Here is an 11,873-nt window from a genome sequence, read left to right as displayed (position 1 = left end):
TCACCCAAAAATGAAATTTCCACTTATCCAGAGTACTATCTATCCAACCAGATTGTTTCACTGACACAAATGTTCTAGACAATTAACACTTTGCCCCAGAATACTGGTGTACTAAATTTCTGCTTGCGAGGACACAGCTGAGTCCTGGCAATCAAATAAATAAATGTGCATTTTTGAGCCGTGTTGATGTTTGCGAGTAACTGTCTTTTTGGGCACATTGATAACCAGAAAACAAGCGATTTCTAGAGGACCGTTATTTCTGCATCTAAAGAAGCAGTGAAATCTCATCTCAGCAAAACTATCTGAGGGATAGATAGGACACTGGATGAGTGGAAACATGCTTTAATTTCATTTTTGGGTGAACTATTTTCATGACTAAATGTTTTAAATTGTATAAACTTGTTTATAAACACTTCATATTTCATTATATGATGTGTGTACTTACACAAGTAGATAATGATGAGTGAACTGCATTTAAAATTCACTCATGAACTCAGTTCACTTTTTAAATGTAAATCCTAAGCTCATTAGGAGGGGGCGGGGGGTGCATTGTATCGATTGTTGGTGCCAGACAGGGTGGTTTGAATATCTCAGAAACTGCTGACCTCCTGGGATTTTCACGCACACTAGTCTCTAGAGTTTGCAGAGAATGGTGCAAAAAACAAAAAACATCCAGTGAGCAGCAGTTCTGGTCAGAGGAGAAGGGCCAGACTGGTCAAAGCTGACAGGAAGGTGAACACAAATAACCACACATTACAGCAGTGATGCAGATGCAGAAGAGCATCTCTGAACACACAACACAACAAGGCCCAATCGGTTTCAGGATTTTGTGCCAACTTCTGGTCTTAATTATGAAATTGACTCAATCATATCTGATCTGATGTGTGTGTGAGTACCAGCTCCAGCTGCAGACTAAGTGTATCCTAATGATTTCACTGCTCAAGCACAGGCTTCAACCAGGGTCATTTATAGGGCTGTCAGCAAAAAAACCAGTAAGCAGACCAGCCCTCCAGGACTGGAGTTGAGCACCTGTGCTCTGGAGAGGCTACAGCAGCAGAAGTCTGAAAAATCCATCCATCCATTATCTGAACCCGCTTATCCTGAACAGGGTCCATTGCACACTACCTACCGTCTGTTAAGGGAGATGTAACGTGAAGGTCACATCCGTCTGTTAAAGGAGATCGCATGTGCAGGTTGCGCCCTAGACAGTGGGTGGAAGAGGGGTCAGAGTCAGCAGAAGATGACCACACAGGCAAACTTGATGACATGGTGCTACAGTGCCCCTTAGTTGAAAAAGGAGGACAGATACAGTATGCACCGTGGTCATTCCTGGACAAGGTGGAGCTAGTGGTACAACTGCCAGACCTCACAGAAGGAACGGGAAAATGGATTACAGCCCTGGAGGAAAGCACGTAAGGAACCAGATTGGATCTAGGAGACATTAAAGCCCTATTGATGCGGTCAGAAAGCTTGTGTCTGATGGGCTCTTCACGGCACCACACAGTAATGGGCCATTCAGCAGATCATGTGTGATTCTATGGACACAGAACTGTGGTGTGGGCAGAGCTCTGGCGGCTGTATCCAGATGAAATGGACCCGTGAAAATTGGAAGGAGAAGAGCTAAAGGAAGGAGAAAGTGTACAGAAGTTCCTACACACATTCCAACACAGATGGAGAGAAGAGACGGGAAGACCCTGGAATGCAAACGCCACCGCACAAAAAAGGGTCAGAAAGAGCCTGCCGCAACCAGTTCAAAAACGACTGGACAGGGTGGCAGGGCTAATGAAGATGGAGTAGTCAATGTTCTCAGAACACATAATCCACCCTGTGGAGCAACATTGAAAGGAAAAGAAAGATGCAGATGAATAAAGCAAGCTGCTGGCCAGCAGGTTTACACAGCTACAGCTGGGGAAACTCACTACAGCTAAGAAAGACAAAGGAAAGACGGAAAATAAAGACACAAGGCCCAGTGGTGCGAGCTGAACAGGCTGGGCCAAGTTCAACCATTGTGGCTCCAGTGATTGGAGCAAAACCCCAAAACGCAGATGCCGATTCCAGCTGAATTACCAAACATCACACGTTACAGCACAAACTACCAAACATCACAGTTACAGCACACACTACCAAACATCACACTGTTACAGCACACACAACCAACACATCACAAAGTGTGTTGGGGATGCAACCATACCAGACATTGCCAGAGAGACTGTCCAACCAACCCATGGACAGGACCGGCAGCAAACCGGCAAAGTTAGGGATGCCCAGAGGGGGAAATAATGTCACCAAACATTTCTACACACCCACAAGAGGAACCCACCCCACCAGTAATTATTAATCAACAAGAACACCGGGGGGGCATGGCAGACACCTTCTCGTGGTGCTCCCCGCAAGTACCCCACGACCAAAATCGTGGGGGAAACAAAGTCTGCCAGTGGGAGGAGAACACCTCCAGACTCCGTGGCTTCATCCCCGACGTCGGTTTCCCCCCTATCGGGGTGGACCTGCCCAGACTGGCATGGGTGAGGCTTAACCGCCTCCGGACCGGCGTCGGGCGTTTCCGCTCATCAATGCACAGATGGGGCTTGGCTTCCAGTGCGGTTTGTGAGTGTGGCGCAGAGGAACAAACCGCAGACCATGTCATCCTGTACTGCCCGATCTATCGGGCACCCAACGGGATGCATGGTCTGACGGTTCTGGATGACGACTCGGTGGCATGGCTGCTGGAGGTGTCCCGAAATATAGCCCGGGTGAACCCCCCCCCCAGGCTCGGGGGGGTAAAAGGATAGGAGTGGAGAGAACAACACCTGCCCACACGACGACAACACCGGTTCATGGTGGACACAGGTGACACTTACTCATGCATTGGGAAAACCAGCTCTGATCTCCCCCTCTCCAATTGGTCTATTAAAACCATTGGCAACCATTGCATTACTACTGTTTATTTTATTGTATTTATTTTATTTCACCTTTATTTTACCAGGAAATAGTCCCATTGAGATTTACATCTCTTTTACAAGGGAGTCCTGGCCAAAATGGCTTAAAATAGAACAAACACCACAGATGTTACATAACACACAGAAGAGACAGAAAAACATAAGACACAAAACAAATAATTTAGGCTAAAACAAGTAGAAACATTTCGGTAAAACAAGTGCATACAGTGTCCATTGTATCGCTGATAAGCAGTTTAACATTTTCTAAAGGTATCAGTGTATTAAGCTTGATTTTCTCTTGTAGCTTCTTCCATGCTGAGGGAGCAGCATAGCTGAATGCTTTTTCACCAAAAACAGTGCGTACTTTTGAAACATTAAACAAAATTCCATCATGTGATCTCAAAGCATATGGATTTGTATTTGTCCACTCTAGCACTGAACGTAAATACAGTGGGAGCTGACCAAGGACAGCTTTATGAATCCAAATTAACCAATGGTATTGCCTACGGGCTGAGAGTGAGGGCAGACCAGCTTTCAGATACAGGGTACAGTGATGTGTGCAATAAGTGGAGTCAGTCATGAACCTTAATGCTGCATGATAGACACTGTCCAATGAGCTCAAACAGGTTTTACTTGCACGCATGTAAACAACATCTCCATAATCCATCACTGACAAGAATGTTGTCATTACAAGTTGTTTTCTTGCCTGAAATGAAAAACATGCTTTGTTTCTATAAAAGAAACCCAATTTGATTTTCAGTTTCTGAATGAGTTTTCTACATGACGTGTGAAAGAAAGTGGACAGTCCAAATTAAATCCTAAGTACTTGTATGTATTTACCTGCTCTATTAATGTTACAATGTGTTGTTTCAATGCCTGAGCCTGGTTTTAGAAAAGATCATTAACTTAGCCTCATCTGCATTCAAAACCAGTTCCAAATTGCACAAGTCATCCTGAATGCTATTAAAAGCAGTTTGAAGGTCCTTCAAGGCCTCATCAACAGAAGCCACAAAACTATACAATACTGTGTCATCTGCATGTCACTTTTTGACCCGGTTCATTTCCATAAGTAGTAAACATGATAGGGCCCAAAATCGAACCCTGGGGCACCCCATCACGTTTGACCATAAAACCTGATGTATAATTATCCAAAATTATCCAAAACTGTACTGAAATACCACACAAAAAAGAATGTGAACATGGCCCCTATAAACAATTAGATTATCCTTAAAGATGCAGTTCACCCAAAAACTAAATTAAAGTATGTGTCCTCCTACCCAGAGTACTATCTATCCATCCAGACCGTTTCATTGAGATGTGACGAGGTTTCTTAATTTCACAACTTTTTTAGATGCAGTGATATAGTGGATCTCTACGGACCACTCTTTCTCTGGTAATCAGTGTGCCGAAAATGTACATTTCAAAGATTAAACAGCAATGTCTCTTTCTAAACACAATGGCACAGTTACCCCAGAGTACTTGGGTGCTTTGTGGGAACTTCTGCCTGCATGGACACAGTTCAAGCAGTCCAAGAAATTGTTCTGGATGAAAATGAGCATTTTGAGCTCTGTGGCATTATATTTGGAAAGAGACGTTTGAGTTGAATTTTTCTCAAGTTAATTATCGGCGCAGCCAGGCTTACCTGGGACAGGTGTCCTTACAGAGCGCAGATTGTAACCACATTCACTGCAGAACCTGTCATTCTGCCCACATTCCCTCCTGCACTGGGGGCACTCCATCCTCCTCCCTTGGGGGAAACATCACAGTTACAGCACTCACTACCAAACCATTACAGTTACAGCACACACTACCAAACATCACAGTTACAGCACACACTACCAAACATCACACAGTTACAGCACAAACTACCAAACATCACAGTTACAGCACAAACTACCAAACATCACAGTTACAGCACAAACTACCAAACATCACACAGTTACAGAACACACTACCAAACCATTACAGTTACAGCACACACTACCAAACATCACAGTTACAGCACACACTACCAAACATCACAGTTACAGCACACACTACCAAACCATTACAGTTACAGGACACACTACCAAGCATCACACAGTTACAGAACACACTACCAAACATCACACAGTTACAGCTAAACTACCAAACATCGCACAGTTACAGCACAAACTACCAAACATCACAGTTACAGCACACACTACCAAACATCACACAGTTACAGAACACACTACCAAACATCACACAGTTACAGCACAAACTACCAAACATCACAGTTACAGCACAAACTACTAAACATCACAGTTACAGCACAAACTACCAAACATCACACAGTTACAGCACACACTACCAAACATCACACAGTTACAGAACACACTACCAAACATCACACAGTTACAGCTAAACTACCAAACATCGCACAGTTACAGCACAAACTACCAAACTTCACAGTTACAGCACACACTACCAAACATTACACAGTCACATGGAGAGAAACGCAGTGCCAGTCTTGAGGATAATCATTGAGTAATTGAACTGCTGTTCACTGGATTTTAGCTTTTTGCACCATTCTTTGCAAACTCTAGACACTAGTGAGTGAAAATACCAGGAGATCAGCAGTTTCTGGGATAGTTCCTAATAAAGTGCTCGGTGAGTGTATACCATTATCTCTCAGGGAGTCTAGCTGTGGAAGAAAAGTATGCCAGAAGTGTTTTTACACCAGAGGGCAAGCTTGGGATGGTTGAATATGAATTCAACCATTTCTGAATCCAAAAGTGTGCAGTCCAGTGCAAAATCATGAAAATATATGTCTTGGTCCCAAACATTATGGAGCTGACTGTGTATGTTATATGTGTTGTTGTATAGCAAAGCATTCAGAAAGCACAAAGCATCTACAGTATTTAACACACAAAGCATTTGTAGCCTGAAGTATGTATAATAAGCTGTAAATGAATCCAAGGAGTGCACTTGTTTCATTTGCCTCCCATGCCGAACACAAAGTCCTGTATGTTTCCAGGCTACAGTGCTAGTCTGAACTAGTTTCTCTGTGTTAGCCAGCGCTACAAACAATTTTGATTTAGCATCACTTACCAGGAAACTCAGTTCACCCACAACATTTTTCCGCAAAAGAAGGCAAAATGTGAATCGTATCCATTTACTGAAGCTCCAAACTGGGAGTTTCCTGGAGAAGGACACGCTCAGTTCACTGTATTCACTTTGTAACAATTCTACCTATGATCAACCTGACCTTTGATATATATGAGGCAATTAAATCTGATCAAACAAAGGTTATGGTACATGTTAATTATTATCTCTCAGGTAGCCTAACTGTGGAAAAATGGGATGTTTGAAAGAGATTACAGTACAGTACAGTACAGTACAGTACAGTACATTACATACAGTACAGTAGATTACATTAAATTCTAACTGTGAGTTTAAAGCAAGCTCTGGATGATTCCTGCCATGTCATAGAAGACACCGCATCAATTAGGAAATATTTAAAGGGGGAATAACTCCTAGCTCTGTTTATGAATAAATTCCTCCGTCATTGTGCCAATCCATGTTTTATTTAAAAGGAGTAGATGTCCTTTTATTCCATGTATACCTCTCAATTGAAACATACACTGCTTTTAAATGCCTGCGACACATAGTATATTCATAGCTTTTAAAAAAAATTTTTTTATTAGTCAGTACAGTGTGACTAATAAAAAGTTAATTCTCACCTTTTTACATCAGTGATAATAACAACATTTCTAATCATTTTTAAGGTCATACTATGTTTGGTTGACCATTCAGTAATGTTGAAATTTGTATCCAAAAACCTACTGCAATACACCTTTGTCTTTATACCTGGAGATGTATGTGATCATGACATAATATGGTGGATCTTTCTGGTGAGCTCGAGCTAAATTGTGAAGGAAAACTTTTCGAGCATGTTTACTTGCAGACTTACATCATTACATTACATTATTGCCATTTGGCAGACGCTCTTATCCAGAGTGATGTACAGTTGATTAGACTAAGCAGGAGACAATCCTCCCCTGGAGCAATGCAGGGTTAAGGGCCTTGCTCAAGGGCCCAACAGCTGTGCGGATCATATTGTGGCTACACCGGGATTAGAACCACCGACCTTGCGTGTCCCAGTCATTTAACTTAACCACTACACTACAGGCCGCACCCACATCGTACAAAGTGCAGTCAATCATTTATATGATCTCTCATTTATAACCACATTCCCTGATAAACAGCAGCTGATCAATGTTCTCGTCTTGTAGCATTTTATTGTGGTCTAATGTACGAGTGAATCAGTGGATAAACACCGGCCCACCAGGACTGGAGCTGCCCATCCCTGCTCCTGGTACAGTCTAAAGACATGTAGTAATATTACTATGATAGTTATAATTATTACATGCTGATGATCCCATGTATGTGTGGATGGATATAAAGTGCAGGAATAGTACTTGTTTGAGCAAATACTAATAACATTACAAAGTAAGGTTAACGTTTGCTCATGTTTCCTATTCTTGTACCATCACAAAACTGAATGAATGAGGTTTCAGAAATTGAGATCTGTTGTATGTTTGTTGTCTATGTGGTGTTTTCATATTTTCCCACACAAATCAAGCCTTTATGAAGTATTGAAGTAATTAAAGTTATTTAAGGTGCTTAAGTAATTAAGAGCAGAAATCTTTGTCTTCCTCTGGGCCTGTTTCACGAAGCAGTCATACCGAGTTAGCTGGATGACTGCACAGAGTAAAACCCGGAATGACTCTTTTTACTTCAGTCCATGTTCATGATTTGGGAGCGTTCATGGCAGTTATCCAGCTAACTCAGTAATCCTGTCTTGTGAAACAGGCCCCTGGAGTAAGAGACAACTCTGAAAAGCAGCCCATATTTCTGTTGATTTTGCCTGCTCTCCAGAGGTAGGTTGTGGAAAGAACACACAGATTTCCATCATATGGAGACTAAATTGAACCTGATGTCCTTAATAATCTTTTCCAGATAAATGAATATTGACCAAAGATTAATCCTGCATTTGTTTATTGGATTTAGCTGTTTTCACGTTCAACAAACAAATAACCCCACCAACAAAAAGTATAATTTATAAAGGCAATACATTCAAGGTTGTATTAGAACAAATAATGACAATAACTTAAAGTATTTAAGTATAAACAATGGAGTGTGGCCTGTGTGCTCATTGACAGTTTTTGCCGATTGCTTCCACACTGAAAGTGAATGCTTAGACAAAAGCATCAAAACCTTAACATGTGTAACCATGCCTTAAACAAAAGCAAACATTTGCACTTTGTTTGCAATTCTGCAACACACTTCTTGCAAAACACGACACGCCATTTCCTACATTAGACACTTTGAAATATCTTGCAATCATCAGAAAAACACCTCTATTTAAAATGCAAAACATACCTGAAATTGGCACCCACACACACATGAAAACACTTATATGCTAATTGAACACCAATCAGTCTGAGCCTTAGCACTACAAATATATCTCAGGTACGCTCACCTCTTTTGTGAGAACTTTGCAAACATGAAGACAGAGAGAGCAAGAGGAGGAGGAGGAGGAGGAGGAAGAGGAAGAGGAAGAGGAAGAGGAAGAGGAAGAGGAAGAGGAAGAGGAAGGGGAAGGGGAAGAGGATGAGGAGGACGGCAACGACGACAACGACGAAGATAAGAACAAAGAAGGGGACCGGGCAATAGACAGACATATTTCCGACGATTTTATGGCCACTTAAATCATCATAAGGGAGGCTGGGCAGACTCCAGCCCAACCTGAGTCACTACATGGTAGCATCCATAATACGGACATTTACACTGGAGAACAGGTATGCCTTCAACTTTCTACACAAGACTGTACCTATGTAATTGTTGCACATCATTCTGCATCACAGGACAATACAATGTAGTCCTACAATATTAGGTCTGTGCTCCTCAAAAAAATAGGTATAGTGCTGTGAAGTACATGTAACCCAGTTTTGATGTTACTGTGTTACGACCTTCTGAGGCTGGAAGGCAACGTCTGTTCACCCATGAATGGGAACTGGTCATTGTCACTAGTGTTGGAAAACAACAGCATCCACCTACATTAACTACGAGAGCAAATCATCGCAGATCACACAGCACTCCATAATCTGAACCGTGTCAGTATATCAGCACTCTGCTGCATGATGACCAAGTCAAAGACCTTCACTATGACTATATGCAAGTAAGTGTCAGTGTACTACAGTACAGTAATGGCAGTAGATTGGCACTGCATAGATACATTCAGACAAAGCAGTATGTAACCTAGGCAGGTGCCCCCATTCTCAGGGTGGGTTGTCTGTGGGGGCACCGGCCTTGCCTGTAGCTTGTATTTTTGACTGAATGTGTTTGATGAGGTGATGTTGTTAGACCCTAACAGAAGATCCACAAACCATCCACCCCATCCCTTATAATATCTTACAATACAATTTTTTGTCTACAATTTGCACTGTAATTTCACTGTCGCTATTTTTGTTTCTGTCAGTTTACAGTAACATACTGTAATTATACTTTTGTTGTTGTAAACACCTGCAATGGCAAAAGACAAAAGCTGTATATATTTGTCTCTGAAGCCTTTCTATTTGTGTATTCATTGAAATGTGAGTAGATGTACTGGACTGGACTGGTAGTTAAGAAGGCGTTTCTGTGTGCTCACTGGATTCTTTAGTTTTATGAATTTTTTGCGCCATTCTTTGCAAACTTTAAAGACTGTTGTGCGTGAAAATCCCAGGAGATCAGTAGTTTCTGAGACACTCAAACCACCCTGTCTGGCACCAACGATCATTACATTCTCAAAGTACCTGAGATTAAATGTTTTATACTGCAGCCTTCACTGAGTCTTCTCAGGTTCTGTCTCTGAATTAGCATGGCTGATCTTTGTACATTATTCCATTGCTGTGGTGCATAATCAGGGATGGTTCAATTTGAACAGTTTGTTTTTCCTTCACCATATGGGTTATATGGAATACATTTTCTATTTTATTTAGTTTTTTCTATCCTTCCGATGTCTTTTCTATTAATTCTATTCATAAATCACATGACCTTCATGTGTCATTAGCCACATTATTATCTCTTCATCACTGTTTGCTTGGCTGGTTGAAGTTATGAAATTATTTGGTGCCAGATTCTGAATGAATCTGATGTATTTCACCAGACACATTTGAACATTTATTAATTGGCATTATCACAATAAAAATAAATGTTTCATTTCATTTGAACTTCACGCTCACAAACTCCCCGTTGAGGTCAGAACTGTAGAATCTCTCCCCACCTTCAAGCGCAAACTGAAGACGCACCTCTTCAAGCAGCACCTCTCCCCATCCCTCCCTACCTCCCTGTGAACCTTAATTGTTGTCTTTGTGATTTACATTGTGTTTTGGTATTTTTAGTTGGCTAGGTAAGCAGTATTTGGATAGTTAAGTTTGGTCATTTTTGCTTTGTTGTTTGTTTGTTTATTTGTTGTTTAAAAAAAAAAAAAAAAAGAGGCCCTGGTCCTGATCTTTGTTGTACGGGTAGCAATTGAAATTGTACTTCCCTCTAGGGTCTTTCAGCGCACTTATCCCTGGTTATGGGTATGCACTTTGTTGTACGTCGCTCTGGATAAGAGCGTCTGCCAAATGCCAAAAATGTAATGTAATGTAATGTAATGTAATGTAATGTAATGAACAGTCCTGTATTGTGCTCACTGCCTTTAACTGAGCTGCCACTAGATGGCGACAAATCTAATTAACATCGTATCAACTGGAATGTGACGTTTATGGGTAAACTTTACGCGTGAAACTGGCTGCTTCAGCAGTTGTTTAGCTGTTACCAGTGTAGCCTTATGACCATCACAATATAATGGGATTTTTGTAGACTGTCAAATACAGTCGAACCTCGCATTGTGAGTGCACCAGTGTACGAGTAATTTGTTGTACAAGCCGAGGCTTGTGCTAATTTTTGTCTTGAAGTACGAGTGGAAATCCACAGTACAAGCGAGGTCATACAGCGACCGCTCGTTGGTGCTGAGCGCACCCTCTGCTAACAAGCGCGGTCTCGTTGTGGGAGCAATCTCCCTATTGTGTTTTTTTTGTTTTGTGCATTTTTGGCTATTATTTTATAATAATTAGTTGTGTTACCCATGGGTCCTAAGGTTAGTACAATGCTGAGAAGAAGAAAAAGCTGATTTGGATAGAATTGAAGAAGGAAATCATTGATAAACATGAGAAAGGAACGTGTGTATGTTTTTATAATTGTCATTTTTCTTGTAACTACACCTTTTCTGTTTTAAAACCCATAAAAAATAATTTATTGGTGATTTTCGGGTGGCTTTTGGGAGTTGGAACGGATTAATTATATTTCAATTAATTTCAATGGGGAAAATTCATTTGTAAAACGAGTAAATCATAAAACGAGCTTGTTCATGAATGAATTGAACTCGTACTGTGAGGTATCACTGTAGTAGCCGTACTAGCAAATAAGCACCCAAATTAAATAGAAACTGGCAGCTTTATGGGGTGGATTTGGCTAAATGAATCCAGGTCAGATTGCATTCTTCAGTTTTGTGTAAATGTGTTTTATTGCAGTTTTGGGACCTGTTTCTGTTTCCTTTATTTTTTATTTTTGCTATATTTTGTTGCTTTTCCTTTATTAGTTTTTAGGACCTTTTAATGGATGACCTATGTATAAATATATATATGTCTATATATTTTCCTGCCTCACGCTTTGCTTAACTGTTTTTTTCCATATTGTTTGTTTCTATTTCTTATTTCTCTTTCTCTTTTGGCTCTGCAGTATTTCATATGTGCATAAAAGCAACAGACATAAACATGCTTAGCCTCAATAAATATTTATACTATTGGATCTTTACTTTTAGAAGTTGTAGAATTATAATTGTAAATTTATCTGAAATTATTTTCGTTTTTGCATTTCTCTAAG

At 40.8% G+C, this 11,873-nt stretch overlaps 1 protein-coding gene across 1 annotated transcript in view; it reads right to left on the bottom strand.

Annotated features, from left to right (window-relative positions):
* Positions 1–11,873, bottom strand: part of LOC133135054 (up-regulator of cell proliferation-like) — a 135,253-nt gene that overhangs the window by 110,137 nt on the left and 13,243 nt on the right. The window lies entirely within an intron of this gene.

The sequence above is a fragment of the Conger conger genome, chromosome 8 (genome assembly GCF_963514075.1).
Source record: "Conger conger chromosome 8, fConCon1.1, whole genome shotgun sequence".
Lineage (NCBI taxonomy): Eukaryota > Metazoa > Chordata > Actinopteri > Anguilliformes > Congridae > Conger > Conger conger.
Note: the sequence above shows the minus strand (reverse complement) of the source record. Positions and strands in the feature narration are given on the sequence as shown.